This window comes from Amborella trichopoda, chromosome 2 (assembly GCF_054954075.1).
Source record: "Amborella trichopoda isolate Santa Cruz 75 chromosome 2, AtrichopodaSantaCruz75HAP2 v2.0, whole genome shotgun sequence".
In the NCBI taxonomy this organism is placed as follows: domain Eukaryota; kingdom Viridiplantae; phylum Streptophyta; class Magnoliopsida; order Amborellales; family Amborellaceae; genus Amborella; species Amborella trichopoda.
This window is the reverse complement of record NC_142337.1, coordinates 45,418,275-45,433,028: the sequence shown is the minus strand read 5'-3', so window position 1 is coordinate 45,433,028 and position 14,754 is coordinate 45,418,275. Positions and strand designations below refer to the sequence as shown.

Here is a 14,754-nt window from a genome sequence, read left to right as displayed (position 1 = left end):
ATAAGCATGTGAAGGCAATAGTTTCCAAAAAAGTATCATTCCTACACTTATATTCCTAAAAGAAAAGTACTACAAAACTAAAAGAAAATGAGTATCATTTAAATAAAAAAAATTGTTTCACGTGGCGGGGACAGTATTTCTACATTTGCGGTCCACCTTAAAAATGGATACAAATAGACAGTCCATCTAAAAATAATTGAAACTAATGGTCCAAATGTTTTCGTAATAGAATTATTATTTTAATTTTTAAAATTTATCTATTTTTTCATATTCATGATTTCCATGTTAGAGATTACATGTCCTTAAAAATTAGCTCCAAAAATCTATCTAAAAAATCAAATTTTAAGAGGATACTCATTTCTACATGGACTCATAGAAATCGTGTCCTTTGAATAAGTGATCAACTGAATGTCACATAAATAGTTTGGTTTCTTATCAAGAGAACACGTGACAAGGATTAGCGTTGGATTTTGGTGAGGTCCACCCCTTATGGGTGGAACGGTTATTTTAATTTTTTATTATTGACTAAATGGACAAGGAGATAGAAATATGAGGAAAATATTTTGGATAGCTAAAGAATCCAAAATATCATGGGAACTAGTTGTTGACCCCTTGAAAAGGGGGACCACTTCCATAAAAATTGCGGTTGAGCGAGATGGAAAATACAATCCATATCTCATGTGACTCCCTCTCCCTCTCCTTTTGTATTTTCTCTTTTCTCCCATAGAATATTTTCTCTCAAGTTACTCCCAAATAAACCTTTAGGGACCAAAAGGTGAGATCTCTCGAGCTACTTCTAGTGAAAGGCTCAGGGACTTGAACTTTTTATATAATATTGTAAGGACCCGGACTTTTTTCGGTGTGATTGAAGTGCGTCGGCGAGTCATTGACATGGGTGAGCTGGCGCGCAGACACTTTCGAGAGCATTGGCGGATTAGTACGTAGTTAAGCGCAGAGGAATGTGGAAGTTGTCGTTAGTGAAGCTAGGAAAGCCACCATGCGTGCATGGGTAAATCGTCGTGCGTGCAAGGAGGAAGCTGTCGTGCGTGCATGAGGCAGCCGCCATGCGTGATGAGGGCACCGCCATTCGTGTATGAGGATGCTGCCATGCGCAGCACCGCCATACGCGATGCTGCCGTAAGCGACACCGCCATGTGTGATGCCGCCATGCAAGATGTTGTTGTGCATGACACCGCCGTGTGCGATGCCGCCATGCACGATGCTGCTGTGGATGACACCACCATGCGCAATGCTGTCGTGCGAGTTATTGCCAAAAGTGAATGTATAAGGTAGTCCAAGGGAACTTCTATGCTTGCTCTTTCATGTGTGCCACTTGTATGCTACTGTATGTTACATGTATACCACTTGTATGCCACATGTATACCACGTGTATGCTACTTGTGTGCCCCTTGCATGCCACTTGCCTGCTGCCTCCCCCTCTTTACTTATAAGTACCAGAGTTTTGTTGTCTCTCACCCGCGACCTCCCTTTCAAACACTTAGAACCTCAAGCTGTTCTTGGAAGCTTGACCTGCGTGGGGGGAACCTTGGAGTTATTTTAGTGCATGTAAGTAGATTTAGCTTCGATGTTTCCATGTTTTTATTTGATGCATGTCTACGTAGTTGATCAAGTATAGAATTCAAGCATGAACATATATATGATTGCAAATATGGGTGTGATGTATGTTATTGAAATCATGCTAGAATGGCCCTGTTAACCAGAACTGTGACTCCCATTTGTGAAATCAGTTGAGCATCAAAAATACCTCTGTTGATCATGAAATTTTTTGAGAAAGTACCTCTTTGAATATATTTTAATATGAAAAATACATTTTGTCAATACCTATTTTGGTTTAAAAGTTATTAGCCTTTTTATGTAGCATACTAGAATTGTATAATGAATTTCGAGGAATTGTATGTATTTTTGTATGGAACTGTTCACTGACTAAAATATATCAAAATGAGCTCATCTATTTCCAAATGAAATACACATGAGTCTATTCTAAAAATAGTTTTGGAAGCATGATGAAATTCTCTGTGATTTGACAGTTATGCGCATTTTCCTATAAGGATGTCACCTTGGAATTTCTGTTGTGAAGATAGGAATTTCTAAGAACTGTATGTGTTTTTGTATGGAACTGTTTACTGACCAAAATATATCAGAATGAGCTCAAACCACTTCTAAATGAAATATGTAAGAATCTATTTTAAAAATAGTTATGGAAGCATGATGAAATTCTTTGTGATTTGAAAGTTATGCCTATGTTTCTATGAAGATATTACCCTAGAATTTATGTTGTGAAGACGAGAATTTCCAAGAACTGTATATGTTTTTGTATGGAACCGTTTACTGAACAAAATATATCAAAATGAGCTTAAACTAATTCTAAATGAAAGATGTAAGAATCTATTTTGAAAATGGTTCTGGAAGCATGACAAAATTCCTTGTGGTTTGAAAGTTATGTTCGATTAAGATATCTCCCAGTATTTTCTACTATAAAAAGCTAGAAGTTTCATCCAAAAATTCCAACCAGTTTGGAAATCTTTAGTCCAATACTTGGGGTTATTCCCTTCACGAAAGTTGTGTTTGCATGAGCTTAGAATATTATAAAATTAGTTCTAGGTCCAAATGATTTTTTAATCCCATGATAAGCCTTTAAAGGTGGACCATGCTCACTGTGAAAAACCAAAAAAATAACTTAATGATGCCTTTTGAGCTAATGAACTAGATGATATGTGTGCCTGAGTTATGCTCTATTGTGATATGTTCTGTTACGATAAGGCATGCTCTGTTATGAAATAAAATCATGGAATAAATTTTTGCTTTGCTATGAAATGATGAATGTGCATGGTTGTAATAAGACATGCCTATGAAATGATGAATGTGCATAGTTGTACTAAGACATGCCACAAATGTGATTGGCGATTGCTCCATCATGAAAGGCGTCACTCACGACACATTGCTAATAAAATTGTGATACATGACTCTATGATTGTAAGACCTGCATGAACCTTGGTCATAGTTAGGGATTACAATGTAGGCAGAAATGCATGGCCCCTCGATCTACTTACTAAGCTTCATAGCTCATCCCCTTAACTTTCATCTATGCAGAGTGAAAACTTCCAGTTTGATGATGGACGGTTGGGTGATCGTAGCTGACAGTTGGAGCCCCGAACTTCTTTTTTATTGTAAGTTTTAGATGGCAGTTTGGCCATATAGTTGTTTTGTTTTGGTGTTATGTAATTGTTGTTGGGTCTTTAGTGCCTCTGACATATTTGTAATAATTTTAGAGCTCTTGTATAGATTTTGGTTTTAGTTTGCCCAACTTTTGTTGGTTGTGTTTAGAGTTTTGTTTTCTTTCATGGTTTGCTTTGATTCCTTCGTTTCAAAAGCATTGAACGCACGTCTACTTGAGTAGCATTCGCTACTTTTGGTCGCGGCCCCGCACTCTGTTGTCCTCCAGCAAGTATGGTAGGGGGTACGGGGAGCGGGCGTGACAAATATTCTCAATTCTAATAATTCAAAGTGTGGCATCAAGATCTCAAATTGGAGGAAAAGCAAAAAAAGGTCATGAAGGCCACATAGGAGGATTCGAAAAGGTATGTTATTTCTATCCGGTCCTTTACGTTTGTGTTTCTGCTACCTTTCTGAGTCCTAGTTTCCAACATTGTTATAAAAGCCATTAAGGTAGAAATCTGCCTTGGGATCTAATAATCGGTGCAATTGGTGTGCGAAAACACAAAAGACTCCTTTTGTAGTTCTTTTCAGCTATGTTTTTGTGCTTTTCTGGGGTTTTCAAACGTGAGAAGTGCCATGTGGGCTTCATGGGGGTTCGGCAACACGTTGTGCAAGTACAGCCACAGTCTGGAAGTGCGGGGCTCACCCAAGCGGCCCAAACAAGCATTGCACGTGGCCTGGACCAGTGGTCCAATGTGAGGAACCACTACATTGGTCCATATGGTGAGCTTCTGGATGCACAGACTCACACATGCATGAGATATATATGGATTCATTTGTTTGAGAAGGCGATCATCAAAAATCTTTCGATTACTTGGCGTCAGCAGAACCTAAAATCCCTTTTCCCAGTGCCATGGTCATTTCTCGCACCTCAGAACTTTAAGTGGAATATTGATAGGGCCTCCTTTCGAACCCTGGTATAGCACGTGGTGGTGGGGTTCTAAGAGATAGCAATGGCAGTTTTGTAGCTGCATTTGCTAAGCATTTTGGTATCGCTTCTAACAGCCATGGAGAATTATGTGCTCTTGAAGAAGGGATTAACTTAGTTATTTCAAGGAGATGTTTTCCACTTCAAATAGTAAGTGGCTCTTCTTTGTCGGTGCATGCTATTCATAATTGGTGTCATGCTCCATGGCCACTATAGGCAATCGTTGACAATTGTAAGAGCAGACTATCTACCCACAGTTGGTTTATTGCCCATGTTTTCTATGAGATAAATACAGTAGCTAATGCTTTTGCTAAGCGTGCAACTGTTACTTCTGGTACTACTATTTGGCGTTGTCAACTGCTTGCTTTTATTTGCCCTCTCTTACTTCATGACTTGGCACAACTACCCTTCTATAAGGCTATAAAATCATGTGCAATTTTTTGCCTTTATTTTTAATTAATGAAAAATGGGTAGGGGCCCTTCTCCCCCACTTACTTACCCAAAAACAAAAACATTTCGTAGCAAGAAAAGGTCTAAGTTGACACTAGACCTATATGAGATCGTTGATACTCATACAAAAAGTGTTGAGGAAATTCTTCCACTAGTGTATGAGAGTGAGAGTATTCCCATGGTCATTGAGGATGTTGGGAGTGAACCAACATCATTTCTGAACCTTGTAGGAGTGCATGTGGAAGAGTTCCCAGAAGATATTTTGAGATCGAAGGGGAGGTCTAACTTGCATCTTCATTGATCAATAATGAAGGGAGACATATTTCACAAATTTAGTGTACAAGAGTAATTAGTAGTCTCATATATGTAATGAGCTATACGAGACTGGAAATTGCATATATCAAAGGTAAACTTAATAGATATTCAATGTGTAATAACAAGTCATGTTAATTTGGTCGCTAGACAAGCTTAAACAAATTGTAAGCACATTCTAACTAAATCCATATGATGGATAAGTCTAGTCATAACCTATATATATGAGACGAGGTTGAGCAATTCTCTTACTGATATCTATTACAGTATCAGTTAGGTGCCATGCTTGATAAATTCACCTCTATGTGTAAAAGTGAGGCCCACTTCCTATGAGATTAGACTCATTTCTAGAGCGCTTATGAAATTGGGATATAAGTTTAGGGACCATAATGAGCTGGCAATACAAAGACATCATAGTTCTTATGTTATCTGTATACTACCCACATGTTGGATAATATTATTAGTTCAAAAGCTATATGTTATCAAGAAACTTGATGTACTTTATAGTGCATACACTAAGTGAAAGTTCAAATCAAAAGATAACTTTGTGGTACATGCGTGGTATATATTACTTAATGTTTTCATAATATTTTAAAATAGTGGAAGAATTTGTTGCATTTGGAAAATGGTAAATGATAGCTATTTTGTACTACAGAATTCTGAAAAATGTGTTTTTGTTTTGTTTGTAAAGAGAAAAGTTGTTGGTTATTTACCTACATTAATGAATTCATGCTTAAATATGAGGATATTTTCTTCACTTGTATTCTCAGACCCAAGGGGAGAAAATGCTTATGTGGAATACGCGAATCAAACATGTACGTGGGTACGCATATGCATTTGAATCCATGGGTGCAAAGGGTGCTTGCAGCACACTTTGCATTGACGCAAGAGGTGGTCTTTGTTCGCACATATGTGTAGGACGAGCTTGTGGCTCATATATTTTTAAAGTGAAGAAAGTAGATGTCAAGAATGGATGATCAAAGAAACTTTAGTAGTACATTTTCAAAGTGATCAACGATGCTTAAGAAAAGATGTAAATCAGTAAAAAAATTTGTTCCACACATTCATCAAAATCCTAGAGCTTTTCTGAAAAATTTTCTTTCTTTCTTTCTTGTTTTTTTAAAGTGAGATTTTCCAAGAGTTCTAGTGAAGACAAAGATTTGAATCAATGGAAATCCCAAAGAAGGATAGAAAGCCTAAGGGGCTAAAGCAAGTTAAGGCCTTCACAATAAGGTATCAATTATTATAATCTACGGGGGACAAAAGATACCACATCCTAAACTCAGAAGTCTGCAGTAGGATCCAGACTAGCCTTAATCAATGAAAAGTCTCTCTTGGAATGTTTGAGGCATGGAAACACACATAGAAAGGCAATTATTAAGGAGATCACTACTTAAAAGAGGCACATGTTGTTCGTATCTAAGAGTTGATGCTGGAGAGAGTTTACTAGATCAATTTGGAGCTAGGACAGATGTGGAGATATATTAGATCCAATATAAGTAAACTAAAATAATTTGGAGTTAGCGGCCATGTGAGTGGCTTGCTTTATCTTTGTTAGGGGACTCTGAGAGGATTATTATCATACGGGATGGGAAGAGCTTTTCAAAAAAGTAGGAGGAAGGTCTAGGACAATACTTATTCAATTACTAAGGGATGGATTTGAGTGGGTTCTCTTGATGTTTTGAGGCCGGAATGAGCCAATTATAAGAGAAGAAATATGGCAGAAGTTAAATGTCGTACATGCTCATTGGGAGCTCTCATGGTGTGTTGGAAGTGGCTTTAACAATATTCACTTATTTGATAAAAAGCAACACAGCAAAATCGCTACTACTAGAAAAAACTTATATAATCTTGTGTTCATGAATAAACAGATCCATCTCACAAAGGGGAACTAGTTTAGTAGTTCTCACTAGCATTGGTAGATTCTAGATCTTGATGATTGGGGAAGCCATTTTCCAAGGGTTAATTAAGGAGCTCTTCCAAAACAGGGATCTAACTATCGCCCCATTCTAATAGATTCCATCGCGAGGGTCAAGGAATCAACTCGTCTCAAATCTGAGCTTCTGCAGATAGAAACCCTAGGTCATAAAAAGATGATAAATATATGGTGGGAAGTTTGGGCTTTCAGGACTGCCTTGAGGGCAAACTCCAGTTCTCTAAAGCCAAGTTAAGGATTTGGGCATCTAGATGTCATTGGTGAGATCGAGGCAAGAATAATGAACTCCATGAGGATATCTAAAAGAAGAACTAGGGACACCTTCTATAGAATCTTGAGTTTGTGTGAATGGAGGATATAAAATGCGACCAAAGATCAAGGGTCAAAATGCTTAAAGAAGAGAATTGGAACATGGCTTATTTTCTCAAAATAACTAATGCTAAAAGGATAATGAAACAAATCAGCAGCATCACTCTGGGTAGAACTCAAACATAAAGGAACCCAGAACTTAGACAAAGAAAAGCAGATTTCTTCCGTTACTTGTACCATGTAGATGGCAAATGGACACCACCAAGAAATAATTTGACTTTTGATGCGATTTAAAGACAAGACATGAGGGAGTTGGAAAGAGCATAACTAGTGGGAGAGGGAAGATGGGAATCGTTGCCTGGCCAAAGTCCGCACCTTAAGAGTGCATGGATTTACTTATTAGTCGGAACTAGGAGCAAGGGATCATAAAAAACTAGAAGATCCTTATCATTAGGAGCATCATCATACAATGAATAAGTTTAGGATCACAAACCCCAAATGTTATGGATCTTGATCCTAATATTTTGGGATTCTCACTCCTAATCTTTTGTAATTTCCATTCCAACAGTCAATGATGATTGTGACCTCTTTATATAAAAAGTAAATGGTCTCGTATACATTTCTTATAATTGACATATTTAGATACGCACACATCTAATATAGTATAGTTGATGGCTAACGTAATAGTTAAGAAGTCATCTAATAACATAACAATTATTAGAAAAGAAGATTATCTAGTTATATATTTAATGACCATGGATCACGATTCAATGTTAAATGGGATCAAGATCCCATATAATCAAGAGCAAGCTCCCAAGGAGAATCAGCTTCGAAGGAGAATCAGTGTCGAGAACACGAAATCATGTACTTGAAGTGGGACCATCATCTATGGAAGGCACTTATCGCTTTAGGTTGTGATAAAGCACTCAAATCGATGGATTTAACTTGGCTTTCACTTAGGATAATTCTAATAATCTCAAGAAATATCTTACATAAATGTTTGTTAATTTTCCCCAAAAGGGCATATTAGATAGAGCTTTGATTGCTAGTATCATCACATTCATACCTAAGATTGAAAGCACTGAAAATATGAGGGATTTTTTTCACCAAAACGACATATTAGATAAAGTGTTGATTGTTATTATCATCACATTCATACCTATGATTGAAAGCAATGAAAATGTGAGGGATTTTTTATGCATTAGCCTTTGTGGGAAATCTATATTGATTTCAAGCTAAGGTCAACGATGTTGAGAAGGGTGTTGGGACTAGTGATCTCCATATATGGCTCTTTTATCCAGGGTAGACAAATCTGCTTTAGTGGCGGATGAGTGCATCCACTCAAGATATAGATAAGGTGAACCATGGCAAATCCTAAAATTTGATTTAGAAAAGACGCATGATTATGTGGACTGAGACGACCTACATGATGTTATGGCCTTGATGGGCTTCAATCAAAGGTCAATTGAGCGACCAGACAAGCATTTCCCTTTCTCCCCGTCATTTTATGGTTATCTTAAACTTGTCAAGTCGGTTACTTCATAATGCATGTTGACGGTTCTTGAACAAGTTTGAAAAGACCCCTAATGATCCATTCATTACACAGGTAGTACTAATAGTTTTCGTGGGGCTATACTGAATCAGCTAGAAAATTTAAAGCTTGTTTCTCATAGAGTGCTTTATTGGGTGTAGTGTCACGACGCCACCTCCTGACCCTTTCCGTACGAGCCGGAGGGCAACAGAGTGCGGGACCGCAACGTGAGGTAGGGCTCAAGAGGTGGGGTCGTGACATGTAGTTATCTCGAATCCTTCCTTAAATCAACTAGCATTCACTTTGATACGAAGTAGAAACTTTTTCGACCAAACACTCGAGTTCACCTTTATGCCTTTAAGATGTTACAAGTCCATGCAGAATCTAGTTATTTAGAGGGAGGAGAAAAGATTGTCTTAATGGAAAGGAATGTTTCTCTCTACAACTTGAGAGGTAACACCACGTCAAGGCCATATTGAGCACCACACAAGTACATTACATTATATGTCCCCTTTCTCTTTTGCAATTATAGACAAGTTTAAATGCATACAAAATGCAATTGTTATGACAAGGAAGTAGTGATTGAAAGAAAGACCCATGTGATCTTTTACCTAGAAATTTTTTTTTTTTTTTTTTTTTATTTCAACCCTTTCTTTCTTTTTTGGCAAAAGATCACTTACAAGTGGTATTTATTATAACAAAATAAATTTCAAAATAAATTCAACATAACAATAAAACCAATATCTTAACAACTTGATGTCATTGAAGCAACTATGCACTATGCTTGAGAATAAAAGATAATATTGCAAGAAATGAAAGGAAGAGTGCTGGAGATTACCTCAACCGAGCTTATTACACCCCATACCGAATCACCACTATCCGATGGCGAAAAAGAAAATTTCGGTCAAACCCTAGGTGAATTCCCTTAGCAACCTAGTTTGAGAGAGATGGATTCTCTTTTTGCTAAACCCTAAAATACTTAGCCATAAATCCATATTTGAGAGATAGGAGAGAGAAGAACTCCATAACCTAAACCCTTAGGTTCTTTCACAATGTGAGAGAGAGAGAAACTTTTCTTAAGAGAGAGAGAAAAATTCTAAGTGGGATATGAGAGAAATATAGAATTAAGTACAAGAGATAAGGTGTAGAGATTTTGGGTAGAGACAATCTCTTTTTTATAGGCTTGAACAAGATTAGGGTTTCTTAGGGTTTTCCTTGGCTTGCCTCTTCTTGTGAGATTGAACATAGACCATTGATCAAGAATGACTTGTGGGGTGAGAGATTTGAGCCATCTATTTCGTAGATGGGCCATCAACATTATGGAAGATGCATGGATAATTATCCCCCTTTCCCTAATCATTTTCTCATCAATAGAAATTAAATAAATTAAATCAAATTAAAATATTATGCTTTCCATAATCTGTCACAAAATATTCTAAAGATATATCAAATCAATAAACACTTTCAATATTTAGTCAATATATAGTCAAAATATTCCCATATCTTTTATTTGACTACATGCCATATTATATCTCACTAAATCTTAAATTAACTTAGTGTACAATAAAACAACCTAGAGGTGGGCTATGCCACCCATGTGTGGCATGTGTGGGCCCCACCCACTTGTCACATGGTGGGCCCATGTGCACTATAAGCCCCCATGATATTTTAAATTATCAAAATAATTTTACATTATTTGAATTTTATAATTTTGTAAAAAAAACAATATCTTCATTTTTATAAGTCCAAAAATTATAAATAAACTATCAAAAGACTCATAAAAATTCAAATAATAATTCTAAAATAATTTCTATCATAAAACAAACATAAGTAAATTAACTTGATGGGAAATAGATTCATATGGTTTATGAATTCAATCTGCAATCATAAGGCACTCCACCTTCAATTATAGACTACAGACTACACTTGCTTTATCAAATCGACCCAGTGTTTCCCATGACCCACAATCCACGCAGAGGCTCATTAGTGGGTCACAAAAGTCTGACCGATGAGCCAAGGCGTCGCAATCTCAGTCTGTGGATTACAGGTCCTCCCCTAGAGACGAGTCAAGGTCACCAAGACTTAATGTGACCATAGCTCAATGGTGCATAGCGGTATCTCTCGCACATGCATACGTTTTACCCTAAAAGGTGGGTTTCTGGCTTTCCCAAACGATCTATCAATATACATGCCGTGTGATGGCACATTAATGAGGTTTTGGCCCCTGTCTCTATAGGCCACCATCACACACAAGGGTCACACAATCCCTCGGCTCACTCATCTAAGCATGTTCTCCGACCTCATTAAGGGCTAACCCAAAAACCCTCCTCGGTTTGTTATTCATGCCCAGGTAACATGGGTTTTTCCCAACCCATTGGCCTAGATCGTCAAGCACATGTCGGTATCAGCAAACAATCATTTGCTTAATATGGTCCACGAGGGACCACACTCTCAGTGAGTTCATGTTCTACTATATCATTTCATTCTGCAAGTACTTATAAGGCCTTTAAATATCACATAAACCTAACATCTCCCACTTGGCCTTTGAAGGCCTTGCATTCTCTCTTCTTCACTTTCTCTCATCCTCATCTCTCTCTCCCAATTACAATCTCTCTCCCAAGCATTTTTCACTTATTCTTTATACATTAAAAGTGATTTTCTCTATCAATCCTTTCACAAAAAGATTTATAGAGGCAATACCTTTTTCTTTTTGCTGCTCGGATCATATTCTAAAAGTGGTCGTAGCCCATCTTTCACCTCGCATCGCGAATTATTGACCTGTTGTCGCAGAAGACCATCACGTACCCTCATCGCATGGGGTCGTATATTCATGGGCTCAAAAGAGTTCTTCAAATAAGCTGCTCCCTTTTGTAGTCATACAACCAGCACCACACACCTGGGTTCCATGAGTGAACAACATTATAGTTTGTTGTTCAATCTGGCGTGTCAAATACTAGCAGGTGCTCCCACTGAAATATTTAATTTATCTGGATCTCGATCTTTCTCATTCTCACCTCATTCTTCAAATGATAGAAACATGATTTCATATGCTTTGAGTTCTTATGGAATCGTGGCTCCTTTGACATGCATATCGCCTCTGTGTTGTCACATAAAATCCTTACTGTCTTATAACGCACGAGGTCAAAGTCAAGTCGATTAAGAAATTCCTTAATCCATACGGTCTCTTTGGCTGGCAAACAGCAAGCCACGTACTCTGCCTCTATAATGGATAATTCCACCACATCCTATTTCTTTGATTTCCACGAATTTGTACCCATTCCAAGCATGAACATATATCGAGATGTAAACTTTGCATCATCTGGATCCGTGAGATAGCTAGCATCTGTATATCTGAATACCCAAGCAGCTAAAAGAAACTTGGGACTGTAGCAGCTCCTAACTGTAGCAGTTCCTACTCAATTATTACACATACAACATATACATTCTAAAGATAAATTAGATTTCAAAGTCGTCATCATCATCATGAATCTTGATCTACCATTCTGACCTATTAAGGGTCATACCTTCAGCAAGGCCGCAAGTTCTTATATTTTTTCTCACTGCTTCCAACCATATCCTTTTGAGCTTACCTCTTGCCATTTTTTAGCCTTCCAGTTGAACTAACTCACAGCTCCTAAGAAGTGTCGTACCGGGTCTACGCAACACATGGCTAACCCACCTAAGTCTACTTTCTCTTATCTTATCTCCTATTGGTGGCACACCTAAATTCTCCCCATTGTATTCATTTCAAATTTCAAAGTAGTTTTCGTAAAAAAAGTTACATAGCTGAAATACATTTGAGTAAAAAACTAGTAGGCAGTATTAAGGGTGATGAAGCCTCATGCACATTCGTACTGCCTAAAGCTACAATGGAGAAACTGATCCATTTGGGGGGGGGGTCAAAGTAAGTAGCAAGAAGAAAAAAGACACATGATATGGGGATTGTTAGGTTGGTTAATGAGCTCGAGGAACAAGCAGATGATCACCATGTGGTGAATAAGGGGAGCACGAGGCATGATCAACTTGAGTTTCTAATTTGGGGGAGTTTGGACATCTAAAGCCTTGCACAAAAAAGCTTATGAATACTCCTGATCTTGAAGAAGAGGTAAGAGATATGACGCAATACATCGTTAAAATGGATAAACCAAGTAGGTATTTCTTTTAATGTTGCTCGTTTGAAGATCCACGGTATTTCTTTTAATGTTGCTCGTTTGAAGATCCACCAAGATACGTCGGAAGCAGTGGACAGTTAAGGTTTAACTTGAAGGCCCCATTCCTTATGAGCTTAAGGAGGTAGAGTTCACAAATTTGAGTTTCTTAAGACCACGGGAAACACATGGATGACTGATTCATGGAGTGATGTGACGAGGGGAAGTATTATAAACTTTATGTTGAATTGCCCAATAGGGACAATGTTTTTGAAATCCACTGATGGATCCAAGGAAGCACAAAGCAGAAAGCTCATTTTCAGCATGGTGAACCATTGTATAGGATGCTGATGAGCAGCATGTCATCCAAGTGATCATAAACATGGGTGGAGCCAATATGTCAACTACCATAATAGTAAAATAAAGGAGGCCACAATACTTTTTGGACACCATGTGCCACGCATTGCGAGGACCTCATGCTTTAGGCTATTGCCAAGTTGAAGATTGCCGCAAGGACAATAAAGAAAGCAAAAGTCCTAATTTTCCATGTATAACCATATACAGGTCCTAGATCCAAAAAAAACAAAGCCATATACAGGTACTTGCCATGATAAAGTCACAGAGAGGAGGAAGTTGGTCAGGCCAAGGTTGACGAAGTTTGCTCCTTCATTTTTTATGCTATCTTGGCACATTTTAAGACAAATTGACAGCCATGTTCTCTAAACAACGGACCAAGAGCAATTGGGACAGGTATGTAAAGGGAAAGAGGGTCCCAACATTGTTTTACAATCCCAAATCTGGAATCAAGTGGCCTACTCCTTTCAATAATTCAAACCTTTTGGAAAGTGATTGGTGGATAGTGAGAAGCAAACGGCCATGGGTTAAATGTACAAGACAATGGGGGATGCCAAGCCTGAGATAGTGAGGGTATTTGGGCATGATGACAAAAAATTATAAGCCAGTATGGATGATTACTAATGACAAGTGGGATAACAAGTTACATGCCCTTGAATACCACAATCTCAATGCTTTTATTCAGACCATGTGATCGATCAAAGAGTGCCATCATGGATGGATTTAACGAATGCAACCTTATGCTCAATCCCATGTGAACCTCTAAAACTTCATAACAATTGAAATTGGGTATGTATAAGTTCTAGGTGGAGTAACTTGGCATGAAGATAGCTACACAGCACAGAATTAAAATCTAAGTAATCTTTGTGCTTTCTTATTCATTGACACTTGATTTATATAACTCCAAAGCCTAGACCAGTGTGCACCAATGCATCGGTCTTTATGAAATGCTATTGCTATGTAAATGTAGCACCATGGTGGAACACACATGACAGAAGAGCCAAGCACTTGCGAAGGATGACCCTTTCACATTTTTAACCTAACATGCAACTCATTTGGTTGAGCGAGCAACTTTAGCTCATTGGAGCTGGTATCTTAACTTCAAAATTCCTATAACCCCATCAGTCTCTCAAATGCATTTCACCTCTAACTTGCGTTAATTTATTCTAAATCATTTATTCATGCATTACCCAAAATATACATATGGAAAGAGAAGCAAACTCGAGCAAAAGAGACCAATCGAACTACTATATGTTCAACAAACCAGAAGTCAAAGGAGAATTATCAAGAGCACTTTCATATCGATCTGGTTGTTATGAGACATGGATAGTTTTTAATAAGTGGCTGATGGTTACTAAAGAGGATGAGTTGTTCCCTAGAAAAAGATTGAACTAGGGTCAAGTTCATGTATTTTCTTTTCCTTTCTTATCTTTTTTTTTTGAATGTTCACGTCAGACAAATGTTATTAGAACCAGAATCGACCACCTGGCAAGACCAGGATCAAAACGGAAAGGGACTATGGACGTTCAGACCACAAAACTAGATTGTG

The 14,754-nt window shown here is 37.8% G+C and overlaps 1 long non-coding RNA gene across 1 annotated transcript; it reads left to right on the top strand.

The window, feature by feature from the left end:
* The first annotated feature begins 703 nt into the window (after nt 1–703).
* LOC148783237 (uncharacterized) lies at nt 704–4,479 on the top strand. The gene is made up of 2 exons (XR_016050386.1): nt 704–1,289; nt 3,112–4,479. It is a non-coding gene; the product is annotated as an uncharacterized LOC148783237 (long non-coding RNA).
* Nucleotides 4,480–14,754: the final 10,275 nt, after the last annotated feature.